A 17609-nucleotide genomic window follows, 5' to 3' on the forward strand; every position below is an offset into this window, starting at 1 on the left:
AAGATAAAAGGAGGAGAGCAAATACAAAAGTTGGACCTAGAAAGGCACATGAAGTTTGAGCTCCGTGACCAGTATTTTGTGTGGCCCAATATTTTGCAAATCACCCAATAAGTCTCACGCCACTTTCATCAGCTGACTACTCCGCTACCGAAGTGGATCCTCAGACTTGCTAAGGGAAGTCAGGCGAGCTACACGAACCTGACTTTCCTTCTCTAAGTTCTATAAACAGTGTTTTTTTTTGGAAAACTTTCAATCTATTCATTTTCAATCCTGGTAGTATAACGAACACTAGAAATAATAAGAATTACATCCAGATCCGTAGACCATCTAGCGATGACTATAAGCACTGAAGCGAGCTGAAGGCCACTGTCATCGCCCCTCCCTCGCCGGAGCCGGGTAAACCTTGTTGTAGTAGAAAATGGGGAAGTCGTCGTGCTAAGGCCCCATAGAACCAACTCACCAGAACAGCAATCGCCGTAGATGAAGAGTGTAGATTAAAAGGACCTAAACTAAAGACACGCGAACAAAGACAAACGACAGACAGATCCTAGCAAATCCACCAAAGATAGATCCGCCGAAGACACACCTCCACACGCCCATGGATAATGCTAGACGCATCACCGGAATGGGGGCCAAGCGGGCAGACCTTTATTCCGTCTGCAAGGAGCCACTGCCGTCTCGCCTTCCTGAGCAGGACACAAACCTAAGAAAACTTGGAAAAAGATCTAAAAACAGAGCCCTCCCACCGGCAAGGGGCAAGATCCACTCTGCCTCCATGGCCCTAAGGCCACCGGAGACAGGACGGACCGGCGTCGGCACCGGCGGGAGGCAGAATCCCCAAGCTTTTTGGAGGTGGCGGCGGGCTAGGTCTAAGAGGCCCGTATATATGCATCTTAGAGTATAGATTCACTTACTTTTCTCTTTATGTAGTCTGTATTGAAATCTCTAAAATGATTATATTTTGGAATGGAGGGAATACAATTCCGTAAGGTTGGACTAAAAAGATACTCTAATACAACAATTTACAACAGTAATTTGTGTACGTCGATTTGCAATCCACAGTAATTCCCGAGCAGTGCCAGGTCACTAACTCGCCTCCTCTGTTTTACTCAAGGATGGTACTGTAGCACCCTGGCTTCCCTCTTGTATGTTAGAGGATCCACTTCCCTGGCTACCTGCCAACCTATCCTCTCACCATCTTTGTGCTCAATTTACTACAGTATGTACTACTCCCTTCGTTCCATAATGTAGTGCGTCTGCGCTTTTTGAGATTTAAGTTTGGTCATACATTTAACCAACATGGACGATTGCGGCCCCACAATCGCTCACGTTGGTTAAATTTATGGTCAAAGTTAAACCTTGAAAAACATTGACGCGCTACATTATGAAATGGAGGGGTACTCCACACGAATACAACATATCTATTTTTCCCCGTGCAAGCAATGACTCTGGAGGTGACTCAAAACCTGACCAAAAAGCCTCTATCTCTTATCGCCCTTCCATCAAAGGCGAAGGGAGTAGGGGTGCACCTTGGCGACACTCTCCACAAACAAGAACGCGGAGTATGTAGGTGTTGGAGTGGTGGCAATAGTGCATGGCATTACATCGCAGTGGAATAGACGCGGTCGTCTGTAGCTTCCTGCACCTTGGGGCGAGGTGGTGCATGGAGACTAATGACTGGTATGCAGTGGTTCTAGATCTGGCTGGTCTTCCTAGATTTGAAGCGCATCGCAGAAGACCTGGTGGCTACTGGTTGTGGGCGGGGTACGCAATGTGGCCTCACATGCGAACCTTGTGCCCTTGTACATGTTTTTTTCCTCTACATATCTCTCTGCATAATTTACTCTCTACTATTTCATATGAATACAACAATGATAACCCCGGTCTCACATCATCCCACGACTAATTTACCTTATCTTCTTTAATAATATAGGGGTTATTGCTTCTGACAGTACGTCATCAAAATTGTCTTCAAAGTTGTAAAATATTACCCACCGATGTCACCTATAAGTGAGAAAAAACATTTCACACAGAGGAACCCCCGTCTGGACCGGCGCATGCAGTAGGAACCTTCTATACTGTGCTCTGCGCGCTGGTAGAAGACAGAGCGCGCCTATTTGGACCGGCCCATGCTTGGGAGGCCTGTTTTTAAGTTTCTTTTTCCTTCTCCGTCTTTATTTCATTCTATTTTAAATAATTTGGGACTTCAGAAAACTTCTGAAAATTTAAAAAATGAGAATTTTGAAATAAATTATTTAATAAGTCATAAATGTTTGCCGATTCAGAACATATTCATCATTTTTTAAAAATGTTCGCAATTTTTAAAATAAATGTTCCAGAAATCCATGAATGTTCATGATTTTTTTCAAAGTTTTGCATTAAACAATGTTAATTAAAATGGATTTTCTTTGCCAATTCGAAAAATGTTCATGAACTGGAAAATATCCTAAAAATTTAGAGACTGTTGTGACTTACAAAAGAGTTTAGTGATTCGTAAATTTTTAGCAGATTCAAAAAATTATCATGCATTTCAAAAAATGTTTGTTAAATAAAAAATATTCATGAATTTAAAAAATTGTTTCGCAAATTTCCAAAATGTGTTCGTCGATTCTAGAAATATTCGCTTATTCAAGAAAACAGTTTTAATTTATTTTGAAAATTTAAAAAAATACAAATGATATATAATGTTCATGAATTAAAAAATGTTCGAAAAGCTGTAAAAATGTTCACGATTTTAGATATGTTCATGAGTTTATTTTTTCCATGAATTTCAAAAGGTGTCCCCGATTTCAGGAAAATGAGAGTGAAAGTGTATCTCGGTGATGCAGCAAAATGTGGTCATGACCATTGGAGATTATAATTATTTTTTGCCCATTGCAACGCACGGCCGTTTTGCTAGTAAATATCAATCATCACTGCTTCGTCCTTGATAAATTACATATCCCCACTTTGTCAATTCCTCACGGAAGCAGATGGTAAACTTAATTACCTGTGTTATTATGCAGTTTATTGACACTAACGAAGGGTATATATGCATGCATGGCATATGCAGTAGGTAGAATGATAGGGACATTATTTTTATTCAAAAAGACAAAGACAGACGGGTATTGCTCTGTTTCTTCCACCTTGCTAGCGCCGAAGTGTGTGTCCTCACTCCAAACAAATAAACATTTTATCAGGACCATATAATTAATAAATATAGAAAGTAGCTTTTTATAACATATACACATCATTTTTAATATCTTGCGTGCTGGTGCAATTTTGAAATCAATTCTGAATAATTAACTTCAACTGGCTCAATTGTAAAGATCAAATATGGCGTTATAATAGCTACACTTTTCTGTACTCGTCCCACAAGCCTCCGTCCAGAGAACGACTTGCAGTTAGGCAAATTAAAAATCAAATAGCAACTCATGGGCATCACCGAACCAAGATTGTCCATGTGAGTGCATGAAAGCGAGAATAGGTGTGCACTACACTACACGGCCGGCTTGTCATGTTGCACCCTACCAGACTATATATACATACACCTACCTTCGTCTTCAACTCAAGTTTCTCAAGTTCTTACACTACAGGAATCGGACAGTTTGCCGTCAGGCAAGTACAGACGGCAAAGGCTGTAATACATACGGCAAAGATTTTGCCGTCAACTAGCAGACGGCAAACATAGACGGCAAAGCCTAGTCTGCAAAGAGTACTTTGCCGTCTGCTTTTCGTCGACCAGACGGCAAAGACTTTGCCGTCAGGTAAACTAAAGTTTTGCCGTCAACCTTATAAATAACATACTGCAAAGAAAAGTATATTAGCCGTCAGCCAGGATCTGTCTTTGCCGTCTTCGTCCTAAATCACAGACGGCAAATAATTTTTTATATTAAAAAAATGGACGAACAGACCACGAACACCACAGTATCCAACACTTGTTGTTCCAAGAATCAACGACCGCCGAATGAATTTCACAATATAAAACTGCTCTATTTCCCAAGAAGAACAGATTACAAACAAATAAATTACACACAGTATACACAGACGAATTACATAGATTACAAGAGAACATGGACGCCTGAGTAGCTCAAGCCATCTGCCGCGGCGCCAGAGCTTGCCAACCTCATCCGAGAGATGGTGCGGCATCGAGGGCCGGGGCCGGTGGAGGCATGCTGGGGCGACGGGCCGGGGCCAGCGGCCTGCGCAGGCATGCTGGGGCGATGGGCCGGGGCCAGCGGCCTGCGGTGGCGAAGGGGGACGGGATCAGGCTCGATGGCGCCGGTGGTGAAGACGAAAGGGGCCGCAGCGGGCGGGGGCGACAGGGAACGGGGCCGGCGGCCGGCTGGGGCGACGGGGGACAGCGCGCGGAGGTCGCCCGGGGCGACGACGTCAGGCCGGCAGTTGGCGAGGGCGAAGGGGAACGGGGCCGCTGGATCTGGAGGACAAGAGGGAGGGCCCGAGGACGGCGGGCGAGGCCGTGCCGGGCGGTCGAGGTGCTGGCCGGCGAGGCCGGAGCCGACAGGAGAGGTGGTGGTCGGCGAGGGCATGGCCGGTAGGCGAGGTGGTGGTGGCCTTCTCTGGATCGAGATCACAGAGGTACGAGACGGAGAGAGAGATCGTGATGGAGGTGGGTGGGCTGTCAGGAGGATAAGGAGAGAGAGAGAGTGGTAGGGGCGTGGAAATGGGACGTGGGGGTGAGTGTGTTTTGCGTTGCAGTGATGCGTGGACCATATTTTGCCATCTCACTGATCCGCGTGATTAATCCGTGGGCTGTGTTTTTTTTTTGCCGTCTGCAGTCTTTTTTTACAGACGGCAAAGTAGCATTTTGCCGTCCGAAAAAAAACACAGATGACAAAGATATTTGCCGTCTGCGGTTTTGTTTGCAGACAGCAAAGGGAGCACTTTGCCGTCTGTAAAAAAAAGCAGGCGGCAAAGCGTCTTTGCCGTCTGTATTTTTTTAACAGACGGCAAAGTATGTCTTTGCCGTTAGCCATTCTTTGTCGTCAGCAACTGATAGCAAAAGTGGTCTTTGCCATCTGTCCCAATGAAAAGCTGACGGCAAAGAGCTTCCCGGACGGTAAATTAGCTGATTCCCGTAGTGTTATCTCAAGTATTTACAGGACACTGTGTCCGTAATCTGAACTAGAGTACTAGCCTACTCAATTTGCAGTTTGCACTTTTGCACTCGCTCGATCATCCAATTTAACTATGGGCATGCACGCGCGGTCCAAGTCCAACAGCATGGTGGAGTCCCTCTACGCCTCGCTTGCGCGAGGCGATGTGGCGGCCGTGGCCGTTCTGCTGGCGGCGGACCTGGACTGGTGGTTTCATGGGCCGCATAGGTGCCAGCACATGCGGCGCCTACTAGCCGGCGAAGTGAAGGGGGCGCTCGCGTTCCGGTTCGCGCCAGCAAGGGTTGAAGAGGTTGGTGGCGCCGCCGAAGGCGACGAGCAATGGGTGGTGGCGGAAGGCTGGGCGGGCGAGCATGACTATTGGGTGCATGCATGGTGCCTCCGTGCTGGCGTCATCACCAGCTTTCATGAGTACTTCAACACGTCTGTCACGGTTCGAAAGCTAGGCCAGCCAGCTAAGGAGGACGTGGTGTGGGCCATCTGGGAGAGTCAGTCACCTAGACCCAGGGGCCGCTCCATGCCAGGCCTAGTGCTTGCCATATGACACCGTGAAGTCTTGTATATGATGTACATAGTTTTTAACAAAAATATGATTTTGCTTTTTACTCTGATAACGGGAAAGTTGATTTTGGCCAAGCAAGATGTTGTACAAATGATGTATAATACGGTTTTTCTTTCGAGAATTAGTCTTCTTACTTGCTAGCATGTGTGTTTTGAATGAGTGTGAGTCTCAGGCAGTCATACTAGTTTTACGTCACATTTCTTCATTTCTCCTAGAGGTCCCGTTTTATGACACATTTTTTTGTTCATTTTCTCCGAGAGGTCTGTAACCCAATCGGCCACCCGCAAAATTTGAAGAAAGCAACAGGGTATACGGCATTAGGAGACCTCCCCCCCCGCCCCCACGTGATCTCCTTCCCCCCGTGCGGCGGCGTCGCGCCGCACCGGGGCCTCCCCGTCGGGCCTCCCTCTCCTCACCGCCGGGCGTCCCTCTCCTCCCACCGCTGCCGCCAAGGGCATAGCAGGCTAAGCCTGCGGGCCGCGGCGGCGGCGGCGGCAATCTTCCTTGGCCGGCGATCGGATCTGGGTGGCGGCGACCTAATCCGGTCGATTCAAGGGCGATGGCGCAGGCCGGTGGCGACCAGGGTTGTCGTGTTGGCGGCGGCGACGAAGAGATCACGTCGGCGGCTATGGTGTCTGATCTGGTTCCCTTTCGGATCTGGATGGTGGTTCCTTGAGCCGTCGTGCTCATCCTTTGTTCCGGCGCGGCAAGCGACCTCTAGACTAGGCACGCGACATGAGGACGTCGGGGGCGCCAGCCCTGGGAGTGGAGGTGGTGGCCATCTTCTTCGCCGGAGGTGGTTGGCTAGATGGTTGTGGATTTTCGCATCCAGTCTGGGCGTAGAGTGGGGAGACGAGGCTGCCGGTGAAAACCGTGCTATGGCTCGGGTCATGGCGGGCGATGGCGGCGTTTTCGCGTCGTTATCTTGTTGAAGACATCGCCTCTGCAGCTTCTGGCGACTTGCCTGCGCTGCTCTGGGTGAAAACCAAGATCCGGAGTTTTCGGATCGGACGATGGCGGTGCTTTTGGTGTCGCTTTCCCTCATGGGGGCATCGTTTTCTGAGTAGCGGCTGGATGCAGGACCAGAGGACGGATTCTTCGGTGGAGCGGCGCGGCATTTCACTCATTGATGGCGGCATGTCTCAACGGCATGGCGCTGTGGTGACTCTGCGTCCGATGCGCGGAGATGGACTCGCGCAGGAGGGTGACGCGGTCTGGCGTCGTGGTGGCGTCGACGGCAGCTAGACCAGGCAAGGTATATGTAGCAGTACAGCTCTGAAGATGGATTGGTGGTAGGTGGCAGCGGCGGCCTCAGACCCGGCAGGCGTCCTGGTTGAGAAGTGCGCCGGACTGGTAGGTGACCCATACCCGGTAGGCGTCCTGGTTGGGACCACAGGTCTTAGATGTTAGGTTTGGCTGCGAGGTCTGTTTGGTACTAGGCCCAGACTATCAGCATCCCTTCATCACTTGGATAGGAGTAGCGACACTTTTGTTGCCTAGACGGTGGCTTCAGTCTTACTGTTGTATGACTTTGTATGGTCTGATGTGAATAATTAATAAAGTGGTTGCATGCATCGTTCAAATGCAGAGGCCGGGGGTCCTCCTCCATTTCAAAAAAATACGGCATTAGGAGAAATAACTATTTGGGTGGTTAACTTGCCGGTTGCCACGCGTGAAAATCACAGCTGAGCAAGGTTGCATAGGACATGCAGTAAACGACTTGACAATATTTTGAGGACCTAGATTTGTAGTTTCGGAGAATTTGGCCTAATTTGACACTTTCAAAAAAAGAATAAGGTTCTAGTACAATGCATTTTATTATTTTTGAGTCTCCATGAAAAGAAAGGGAAAGATAAAAGGAGGAAGAGCAAATACAAAAGTATTTGCTGCCAACCTACCCTCTCACCATCTTTTCTTCTTAATTAATTTACTGTCTACTATTTCCATACGAATGCAACATCTACTTTTGCTTGTGCGGGTGACTCCGGAGGCGACTCGAAACCTAGGACAAAAAGCTCTATCTCTTATCGCCTCCGGCAGTCGGCCATGGCGGCACTACACTTCCATCAAAGGCGAAGGGAGTAGGGGTGCACCTTGTGACGCTCACTGCAAACAAGCACGCGAAGTATGGAGGTGTTGGAGTGGCGGCGATAGCGCATGGCATTGCATCAAGGTGGAATAGACGCGGCCATGTGTAGCTTCCTGCGCCTGGGGAAGCAACTTCATACCTTATTTGGCTGCTAGTTGTTGCAAGCCTAACCTTGTTCCTCCCATGTATGTATGCATGTATACGCTGCGAAAATCCCTTTTGGTGGGCGAGCTCCAATGAGGCTGTTTTTTGAAATAAAAAAAATCAAAATTCATCAAAATTCATATTTTTACATTTCAAAAAAAATTCTAAAAAAATATAGCTATGCATAGAGGCATAATACACAAGTGTGTAAATTTTCAGGACGAAATACGTTGAAGTGAGGACTATGCAAAAAAGAAAAATCTGGGGCTAGTTAACACATGACACTATTTATTCTCTCAAGCCCTGAATTTTTCTTTTTTGTAAAGATCACATTTCAATATATTTCATTCTGAAATTTTACACACATACGCATACCATCCTTGTTTACTTGTAAAAAAAATCATATTTTTTTGAAACTGAAAAGTTAAAAAAGAAACCAAAAAAAGGCCTTCATGGAGGCTGCGAGCCAAAACGCCTCACTCGTATGCGCAACCATCAGTTGAGACAATTCATCCTTCGTCGAATTAGGAGGAACAAGCTTCGGCTTGCAATAACTGGCAACCCAATAAGGTAGGAGCCAACTACCGTGTCGACTGTCACATCATTGCCCATCCGGTACGGAGCGTTTCAGATTATACCTTGATTTTTCTTTCTTGTGTACCGATATCATTAAGACTCAGTAAAATTTCCAGTCTCCCTCGGTCGCGCCTATAACAGAACACGCATCAAACCAAAGAGATCTTCAAACCGAGAGGCGTTCACAATCACTTGGCAGACATGGATACTAGGACGGCAGCGATGCTCGTGCTGACGCTCGTCCTCAGCGAGCACGTTCCAAGCTAGAGTCCTCCACCGAAGACCAGCCCACTGGCCCCAGCCGTTCTCCACCAGTGGCGGTGCCTCCACCGGCAACGACGGTGGCAACGTGCATCCACCTCAGGACACACCGACGAGCCCAATGGCTGAGGGCATGGACCTTTTTAGCGGCGGGGATGCCTCCGCCGGCAACACCGAGCTTCGAGTACCGAGCCATAGGAAAATTACTGAAGAAACTTTTTTTAGGGGCCTAAATTCAGTAAAGTGCAAACCTGAGGGGTGTAAATTTTTTAGGGCCTAAATTTAATAAAGTGCGGTCATTTGCCCCCCCCCCCCCCCCCCCCCCAAGCTTCGTATTTTCTATTCTGCCCCCCTAGCATCCTGCGCTAGCTCCGCCACTGGGAGCAAGATGGTGCGTGAAGACAGATGACTGGTCTGCAGTGGTTCTCGGTCTGGTGGGTCTTCCTCGGATTTGAAGCCCTACTACAGCGCAGAAGTTAGGCCTGCAAATTTGCACGGGCACCCCTGTTGAACCCCACGTCGCAGATCCGATCACTACGGCGGCGACCCGCGGCCAAAGACGGAGATCTCGCCGTGCGCCCTAAACACCGACGACACAGGATACTGATCCATTGCAGTTGGGTTCATCTCGATCTCCTGACGCGGCCGCCGTGTACTTCTTGGTGTGAGGTACGCATGTCAGGGTGACTTGATTTTCTCCCGATGCCCGAGCGATCTGGAGCTAAGGTGCCTCACCTAGGGACTACCGGGTAGCTAGCTCGCCACAACTCACAACACGCAAACACACACATGCAGAAATAGAATTGGTGTGGATGGCCATGTGCAGAGTTGACCAGATCAATAGACCGTATTCTCTTATAGCTTTGCCTAACTAGTATAGAAAATTATTAATTTATTAAAAGGTGAGCAGCCAGATTTTGATTGGCTGGTGGCGTATGAGATGTGGCCAAAATATGGATTTCATATACTGTACATGAGTGATTCTCGTTTCAGAGGATAATTCTGTATCTGTTTGTGGCTTTGTGCAGCAATGCAATCTTCCAATAGCTTGCAAATGCAGGTGGAGGAGGAAAGATTTACCACACCTGTAAAGAAAGCAAGTGTTCCTCTCCCCGTGAATGGGGAAGAACTGAAAGAGAAGAGCGAAGAAGCCAAGGCCAAGGTCGCATGCTCGTGCAAGACGTGCAACCAAGTAGGGTTTCATATAGTCGCAATTGTCCAAAGAAAAAGGGTCAAGGAAAAGAAGTCATGAATGTGCATGACATGCACACAGAATTACAGATTGTGCATCATGAAAGCTACACCTCTTGCAAGAAAAATAAATGCTTTATCAATAGTATTGTTTTATTCGATGTATAAAATTTCTTTGTGTAATGGATCAAATAATTATTTTGTCCAACCATTTGACTTAGTGGTGGGCAGATTCAATGAATTACAGTTTTTCTATCAGGTTATGAAGCTTGCAGTAACAACATGTCTTTGTACGACTTAGTAAATTGACATGAATCATTGATTTTAGCTTAGTTTTCAGCATGTTTCAGTTCTTACTCCTGCTACCCGAGTCTTGATCGCCACTGCATTTGTGAGGAAATGTATACCGTTTTCCATTGGAACACATGGCACACCTATATCATATAGTCAACCAGTTTGGGAAAAGGCGCTCAGCTTGCTGTCATTAAAGTTGGACTGACAAAGGTGAAACACATTACAGATCTTGTATCAATACAGAGGCCCAGGATTAGGACTTGGGTGGCTAAACTGTTAGTAAATACTTCAGCTATGGTTCGCTGCACTCTTTGAATTACGCTGGTTCGCTTGCTTGCTTCACCAAAGTTGAGAGGAACCTCCAAAGAAAAGGTTTAGGTACCAGTTGGTATGATGATGAAGGTTTCAGTATGTGAACTTCCATATGTTTTTATGTTAATTTTATTTTTGGCTAACACATCTGAACATCTGTGGCTTGATTGAGTCATTAAGTCACACAAGAACACCTCAAATTGCAAATACGAACAAGGTTATTAGAAATCTTTCTTTCTCAATTTTCCATTCAGATTAACTTACACTCATGTCTCTCTAAATAATCAATGTTCACAAACGATGCACATCACATTCTAGACTCCCGAGCTACACGCACACCCAACAACGAACAATTGGAATCAGTTGGATGTACAGAAGCCAATCTGCAAGTACTAGATACAGTTACAAGAACGATGAAAATTCAGAGTCTGTAGCAGGCCAATCTCCCGAGCTCCAAGCCTGCCATGTCCACAGCCCACGCGAGTCTGTTATCAGGCACCCACATCGATTCCACCAATCCCTCTCCGTTCTTTCTACATGATATTAGCCTAAACAATTCAAACCCTAGCCGCAGCCCGCCACTTCCGCCCCACGCCGCCCCGGGGCGGTCGGTCTCCATGATCACCACCGGGGGGCGTGCCGCTCGTACCTAAGGTTTATCCGCCGATCCAGTTGATCAGCTGCCTAAAGAGTCTTTTTCCCGATCCTTTGATCCGGGTTTTTCTTTCTCTCTCGCCGGTCGCATTGATCAACATTTTTTATTAATTTTCCAAGATCAATTTGCGTCGCTCACCGCCATTGATCATCTTCAACGTGTGCCTTCTAGTCCAACAACAGCCTGGCTGACACCTGTGCAGCGCTCCTACGTTGGCCCGCGCCGCGCTCCTAAGGGCATCTTCAATAGATTGTATGTTAGTCTTGTTGGTAAAATGTTCATGTCATCAACCAACAAGCTATCATACAACTACTCCAATAGGTTGTATCTAAGCTATCCAATAGATGATGAGAAAATAAATGTGATTGCTCTCTATTTTACCTTGGAGCTTGTGCAAAGGTTATTGGTTATTCTACATACAACTTTGCTCTCTCTTCACATTTATTACATGCCACATCATCACTATGTCCTAGATGGCAAATTTACCAACACCTATGTTACAGCCGTTGAAGATGCCCTAAGTTGCCTCAATCTCACGTCCCGCGCGAGTGTTGGTTGCAGCGCGTCACGTGCGCACGTGCAGCGCTAGCCCGGCTTGAGCCATGGCCGCTCATGCATCTGCATGGCACCACGTGCTGGCCTGAGTGCATGTAGGTGCTCATAGCACCTGTGCTAGTCTGGTTGCACCTAGGTGTTGCGCATGTACCAGATGGCCTAGCTAGTAGCTACGTGTCACGTCCGGCTGCATCACACTAGGTGGCTCAGCGGACACTTGGATTTCACGCGTAATCGGATTGATCGTCGGAGCGTCCACGATTTAGTACCGCGAACGTCGTCGAGTATGCGTCTCTCCATCAGTCGAGCAACGGGTTGCAGCTGCGTCGTCCTTTCAAACCGCTGCGTCGTTGACTATAGAGGAAGCCGACGAGTTGATCAATCGGATGATAGCCCTTTGTGCCGTTGTCGAGGTAGCCGAGAGCATAGGGTGGTGTAGCCGTGGTCGAGGTAGCCGTGCGAAGAATGTCGTGGACGATGTCGAGTCGGGATGGCCGGTGTCGAGGAAGTCGCCGTGGAGCCGTGGGCGCAAGGGGGCGCCGAGTTGGCATGGGCGCAATGGTGTCGAAGTAGGGTGCGCCAGAAAGAAAATGTTGTTGACGACGCATCGCGGCAGGTTTGCCCAGCCCGGGGACACATCGTGGACGAAGGCACGCACCGGTGTTGCCAGCACCGGGCATGCATAGACGGACGAAGACGAAGTTGACGAAGCGCCGACCAGGCTTGCCAGGCCCTGGGACACGTCGAGGACGAAGGCACGCGACTGTGTTGCCAGCACCGGGCATGCGTAGACTGGGACCTGCACGAGCTGTACGCCATGTCGAAGAAATCCAAGAGGCCAGCAGAGAAGGACTCGATGACAGTTGCGCCGCCAATCGACGCGGGGCCAATGTCGCCCGCGGTTGTCGGAGTAGATGAAGCGGTCAGGTTAGATGAAGGTGACGCTGACGACGGGCTGGTGCTGGACGAAGATGAAGGGGGTGGGCGGGCGGCTACGGCGGCTACAGAGGTAGCGGCGGCGGTGGCCAAAGAAGAGCGGCAGCGGCTAGGTTAAAAGTGCGGCGGCGGTGCTCGAAGTAGGCGAAGAACCCTGATAGTGTGACGAAGACCGGCGCGGACGGTGGCATTCCCGTGCCAAGGGAGACGACACGACGCATACGACGAGAGGTCGATGCACGGTGACGGCAAAGTGGACCGCAGGCCGCGGCGCTACGGCCCGGAGGGGCGACGCAGCGGCGACAGGCGGGTCGGGCGAAAGCGGGAAGACCTCGGGAGGCGGGGGGTCCGCAAGCCGCGACGCTGCGGCCCGAATGGGCGACGCACCGGCGGTTCGCAAGTCGGTGCAACCGCGGGGACGGCCTCGAGGCGACGGCGGGGACCGCGTATCGCGGCACTATGGCTCGAAGGGGCGACGCAGCGGCGAAGCACGAGTCGATGCAGCCGCGAGGAGAACCACGGGGCGGCGGCGCTGCGGCCTGATGGGGCGACGCAGTGGCAGCCCGATGCTCGATCGGCGGAGAGGCGCGCGGTACTCGGGACGATCTTCGCGGGACCTACAGGCCAGGTCGGTCGCACGGCGTAGATGAGGCAGATCACGGCGGCGAACGGGTGACCAAGCCAATCGCGCACAAGGTCGGTGACGCCGCTCGGGGGAGGCAGGGTGGCGGCGGAGTCCGCGATGAGGCCGGCGAGACGGACGGCGTGGGACATCGTGCGGACGAGCTTTTCAACACCGGCACCCAGGCTGCCAAAGCAGCGCCGGTGCCCGGGCAGCGAGGCCCAAGCGACCAATGGAGCAGGGGCGCTCGAGTTGAGGCAGCCGACGAGCCTGACAGAGCCGTCCCGACACAGCTGAGAACGAGGCCGGTGAGGTAGACCGCCGGGCCGTCGTGCAGACGCGGCGGAGGCGGGTGATGTGGATCGATGGGCAGGCCAGCGCGCGAGCGATGGTTATGATTGGTCGTCGCATGGCGCGCGGCCGCCGGGTCGGGGCGATGCAGGTGTCCCGGTCGGAGCAGGGCGGTGACGGCCGGCGCAGGGCGATGGGCGGACCGATGCGCGGACAACGGCTGGCCCTGACGGGCCGCCTCGGCACGCGTGGCCGTCGGGTAGGAGGAAAGGCCGGTTGGTCGCGCCGGGGTCGGAGTAGAGGCGCACGGGGGTCGACGGCGGCGGAGGGCGACGCAAATCGATCAAGCATAGATCGAAAAACCAAAAAGAAAAACGCCAATCAAAACGACCGACGAGAGAGCAAAAAAACCCGGAGCAAGGGCTCGGGAAAAAGACTCTCTAGGGCAGCCGGCCAACACGCCCGGCGGACGAACCCTAGGTACGGTCGGTGCGGCCCCTGGCGGCGGTTGAGGGAGTCCCGGATTAGGGGGTGTCCGGATAGCCGGACTACCATCATCGGCCGAACTATCATCGGCCGGACTATCATCATCATCGACCGGACTCCAAGACTATGAAGATACAAGATTAAAGACTTCGTCCCGTGTTCGGATGGGACTTTCCTTGGCGTGGAAGGCAAGCTTGGCGATACGGATACGTAGATCTCCTACTATTGTAACCGACTCTATGTAACCCTAGCCCTCTCCGGTGTCTATATAAACCGGATGGCTCTAGTCCGTAGGACACAACAACAACCATTACAATCATACCATAGGCTAGCTTCTAGGGTTTAGCCTCCTTGATCTCGTGGTAGATCCACTCTTGTAAACATCCACAATATCAATATCAATCAAGCAGGACGTAGAGTTTTACCTCCATCAAGAGGGCCCGAACCTGGGTAAAACATCGTGTCCCTTGTCTCCTGTTACCATCCGCCTATACGCACAGTTCGGGACCCCCTATCCGAGATCCGCCGGTTTTGACACCGACATTGGTGCTTTCATTGAGAGTTCCTCTGTGTCACCGATAGGCTTGATGGCCTCTTCAATCGACAACAACGCAGTCCTGGGTGAGACTTTTCTCCCCGGACAGATCTTCGTATTCGGCGGCTTCGCACTGCGGGCCAACTCACTTGGCCATCTGGAGCAGATCGAAAGCTACGCCCCTGGCCGTCAGGTCGGGTTTGGAAGCCTAAACTTCACGGCCGATATCCGCGGGGACTTGATCTTCGATGGATCTGAGCCACAGCCGAGCGTGCCGCGCTGTCATGATGGGCACGACCTAACTCTGCCGCCGGACAGCACCTTGGAGACAGCACCCATTGTCCGGAGCCGATCGCTCAGATCAAGGACGGATGGCTGGACACCGCCTCGGGAGCTGCAACTTCTACGGCGATGGAGCCGAACACTTACCTTGTCTCGCATAAAGCTCATGACTCCGAGGTGCCGGACTCTCTGCCGGACTCCGAACCTCCTGCGTCCGTGCCAGTCGAATCCGACTGGGCGCCGATCATGGAATTCACCGCTGCGAACATCTTTCAGCACTCACCCTTCGGCGATGTCTTAAATTCGCTGAAGCATCTCTCGCTATCCGGAGAGCCCTGGCCGAACTACGGCCAGGATGGTTGGGACGCGGACGACGAATAAATTCAGAGCCCACCCAACACCCACTTCGTAGCCACCATCGACGATCTAACCGACGTACTCGACTACGACTCCGAAGACATCGACGGTATGGACGACGATGCCGGAGACTATCAAGAACCAGTGCCTACAGGACACTGAAAGACCACCTCGTCATACGACATATATATGGTGGACACCCCAAAAGATGGGGACGGCGAAGAAGCAACGGAGGCCGATTCCTTAAAGAAACAGCCCAAGCGCCAACATCAGCGGCGCCGCTCTAAATCCCGCCACAGCAAGAATAGAGATTCCGGCACAGGAGATAATAACACCCCAGAGAGTGCCGAAGACAACCCCCTCCAGCACGATCCAGCGCAGGAGGAGGCAGAAGCAAGCCCTCACGAGAGGGCGGCAGACGAAGAGGTCGAGGATGATAATTACTTACCTCCCTCCGGAGACGAGACAAGCCTCGACGACGACGAATTCGTCGTGCCTGAGGATCCCGTCGAACAAGAGCGTTTCAGACGCAGGCTAATGGCCACGGCAAACAGCCTAAAGAAAAAGCAGCAACAACTTCAAGCTGATCAAGACCTACTGGCCGACAGATGGACTGAGGTCCTCGCGGCCGAAGAGTATGAACTCGAACGCCCCTCCAAAAGTTACCCAAAACGCAAGTTGCTCCCCCGACTAAAGGAGGAAGCGTACAAACCTGCATCACCAGCGCACAATACGGTAGACCGACCACCTCGTGGCCGCGACAGAGAGGCGTGCAAGCCCTCCACCAAAACCATACCCCGGCACCGCTCAAAAAGCATGAAGCCACGGGGGAACGCGCCGGACTTGCGGGATATATTGGAGGACAAGGCAAGACAATCCAGATCTATCTATGGATCACGTGGGCGCCCCAAGACCCACGACGAATACCGTCGCGCCGGATACAACTACTCCGGCCGGGCCGAACACAGCAGACAACGCTCTCTCGAGCTACGTCGCAATATTGCTCAATACAGAGGCGTCGCGCACCCACTATGCTTCACTGACGAAGTAATGGATCATCAAATCCCTGAAGGGTTTAAACCCGTTAATATCGAATCCTACGATGGCACAACAGACCCCGCGGTTTGGATTGAGGATTATCTCCTCCATATACATATGACCCGCGGTGACGATCTTCACGCCATCAAATATCTCCCGCTCAAGCTTAAAGGACCAGCTCGGCATTGGCTTAACAGCCTGCCTGCAGAGTCAATTGGATGCTGGGAAGACCTGGAAGCCGCATTCCTCGACAACTTCTAGGGCACGTATGTGCGACCACCGGACGCAGATGACCTAAGCCACATAATCCAGCAACCAGACGAATCGGCCAGGCAATTCTGGACACGGTTCTTAACAAAGAAAAATCAAATCGTCGACTGTCCGGATGCAGAGGCCCTCGCTGCCTTCAAACATAACATCCGCGACGAGTGGCTGGCCCGGCACCTAGGACAGGAAAAGCCGAAATCCATGGCAGCCCTCACATCACTCATGACCCGCTTCTGTGCGGGAGAGGATAGCTGGCTAGCTCGCAGCAACAACCTTAGCAAAAACGCTAGCAGTCCAGATACCAAGGACCGCAATGGCAGGTCGCGTCGAAACAAAAACAAACGCCGCATTAACGGCAACAGCAATGAGGATACGGCAGTCAACACCGGATTCCGAGGCTCCAAGCCCGGTCAACGGAAGAAGCCATTCAAAAGAACCACTCCGGGCCCGTCCAATTTGGACCGAATACTCGACCGCTCCTGTCAAATACATAGAACCCCCGAAAAGCCAGCTAACCACACCAATAGAGATTGTTGGGTATTCAAGCAGGCAGGCAAATTAATCGCCGAAAACAATGACAAGGGGCTACACAGCGATGACGAGGAAGAGACCCGGCCGCCGAACAACATAGGACAAAAGGGATTCCCCCCTCAAGTTTGGACGGTAAACATGATATACGCAACGCATATACCCAAGAGGGAGCGGAAGCGTGCACTAAGGGACGTATACGCGATGGAGCCAGTTGCCCCAAAATTCAACCCATGGTCCTCTTGCCCGGTCACTTTCGATCGAAGAGACCATCCGACCAGTATCCGCCATGGCGGATTCGCTGCATGGGTTTTAGACCCAATCGTCGATGGATTTCACCTCACGAGAGTCCTGATGGACGGTGGCAGTAGCCTGAACCTGCTTTATCAGGATACAGTGCGAATGATGGGCATAGACCCTTCAAGGATTAAACCTACAAAGACAACCTTCAAAGGCGTCATACCAGGTGTCGAGGCCAGTTGTACAGGCTCAGTTACACTGGAAGTGGTCTTCG

The 17609-nt window shown here is 51.0% G+C and overlaps 1 long non-coding RNA gene across 1 annotated transcript; it reads left to right on the forward strand.

Annotated features, from left to right (window-relative positions):
* Positions 1 to 9112: 9112 nt before the first annotated feature.
* On the forward strand, positions 9113 to 10195 carry LOC123040520 (uncharacterized). The gene is made up of 2 exons (XR_006418175.1): positions 9113 to 9415; positions 9775 to 10195. It is a non-coding gene; the product is annotated as an uncharacterized lncRNA (long non-coding RNA).
* Positions 10196 to 17609: the final 7414 nt, after the last annotated feature.

This window comes from Triticum aestivum, chromosome 2B (genome assembly GCF_018294505.1).
Source record: "Triticum aestivum cultivar Chinese Spring chromosome 2B, IWGSC CS RefSeq v2.1, whole genome shotgun sequence".
In the NCBI taxonomy this organism is placed as follows: domain Eukaryota; kingdom Viridiplantae; phylum Streptophyta; class Magnoliopsida; order Poales; family Poaceae; genus Triticum; species Triticum aestivum.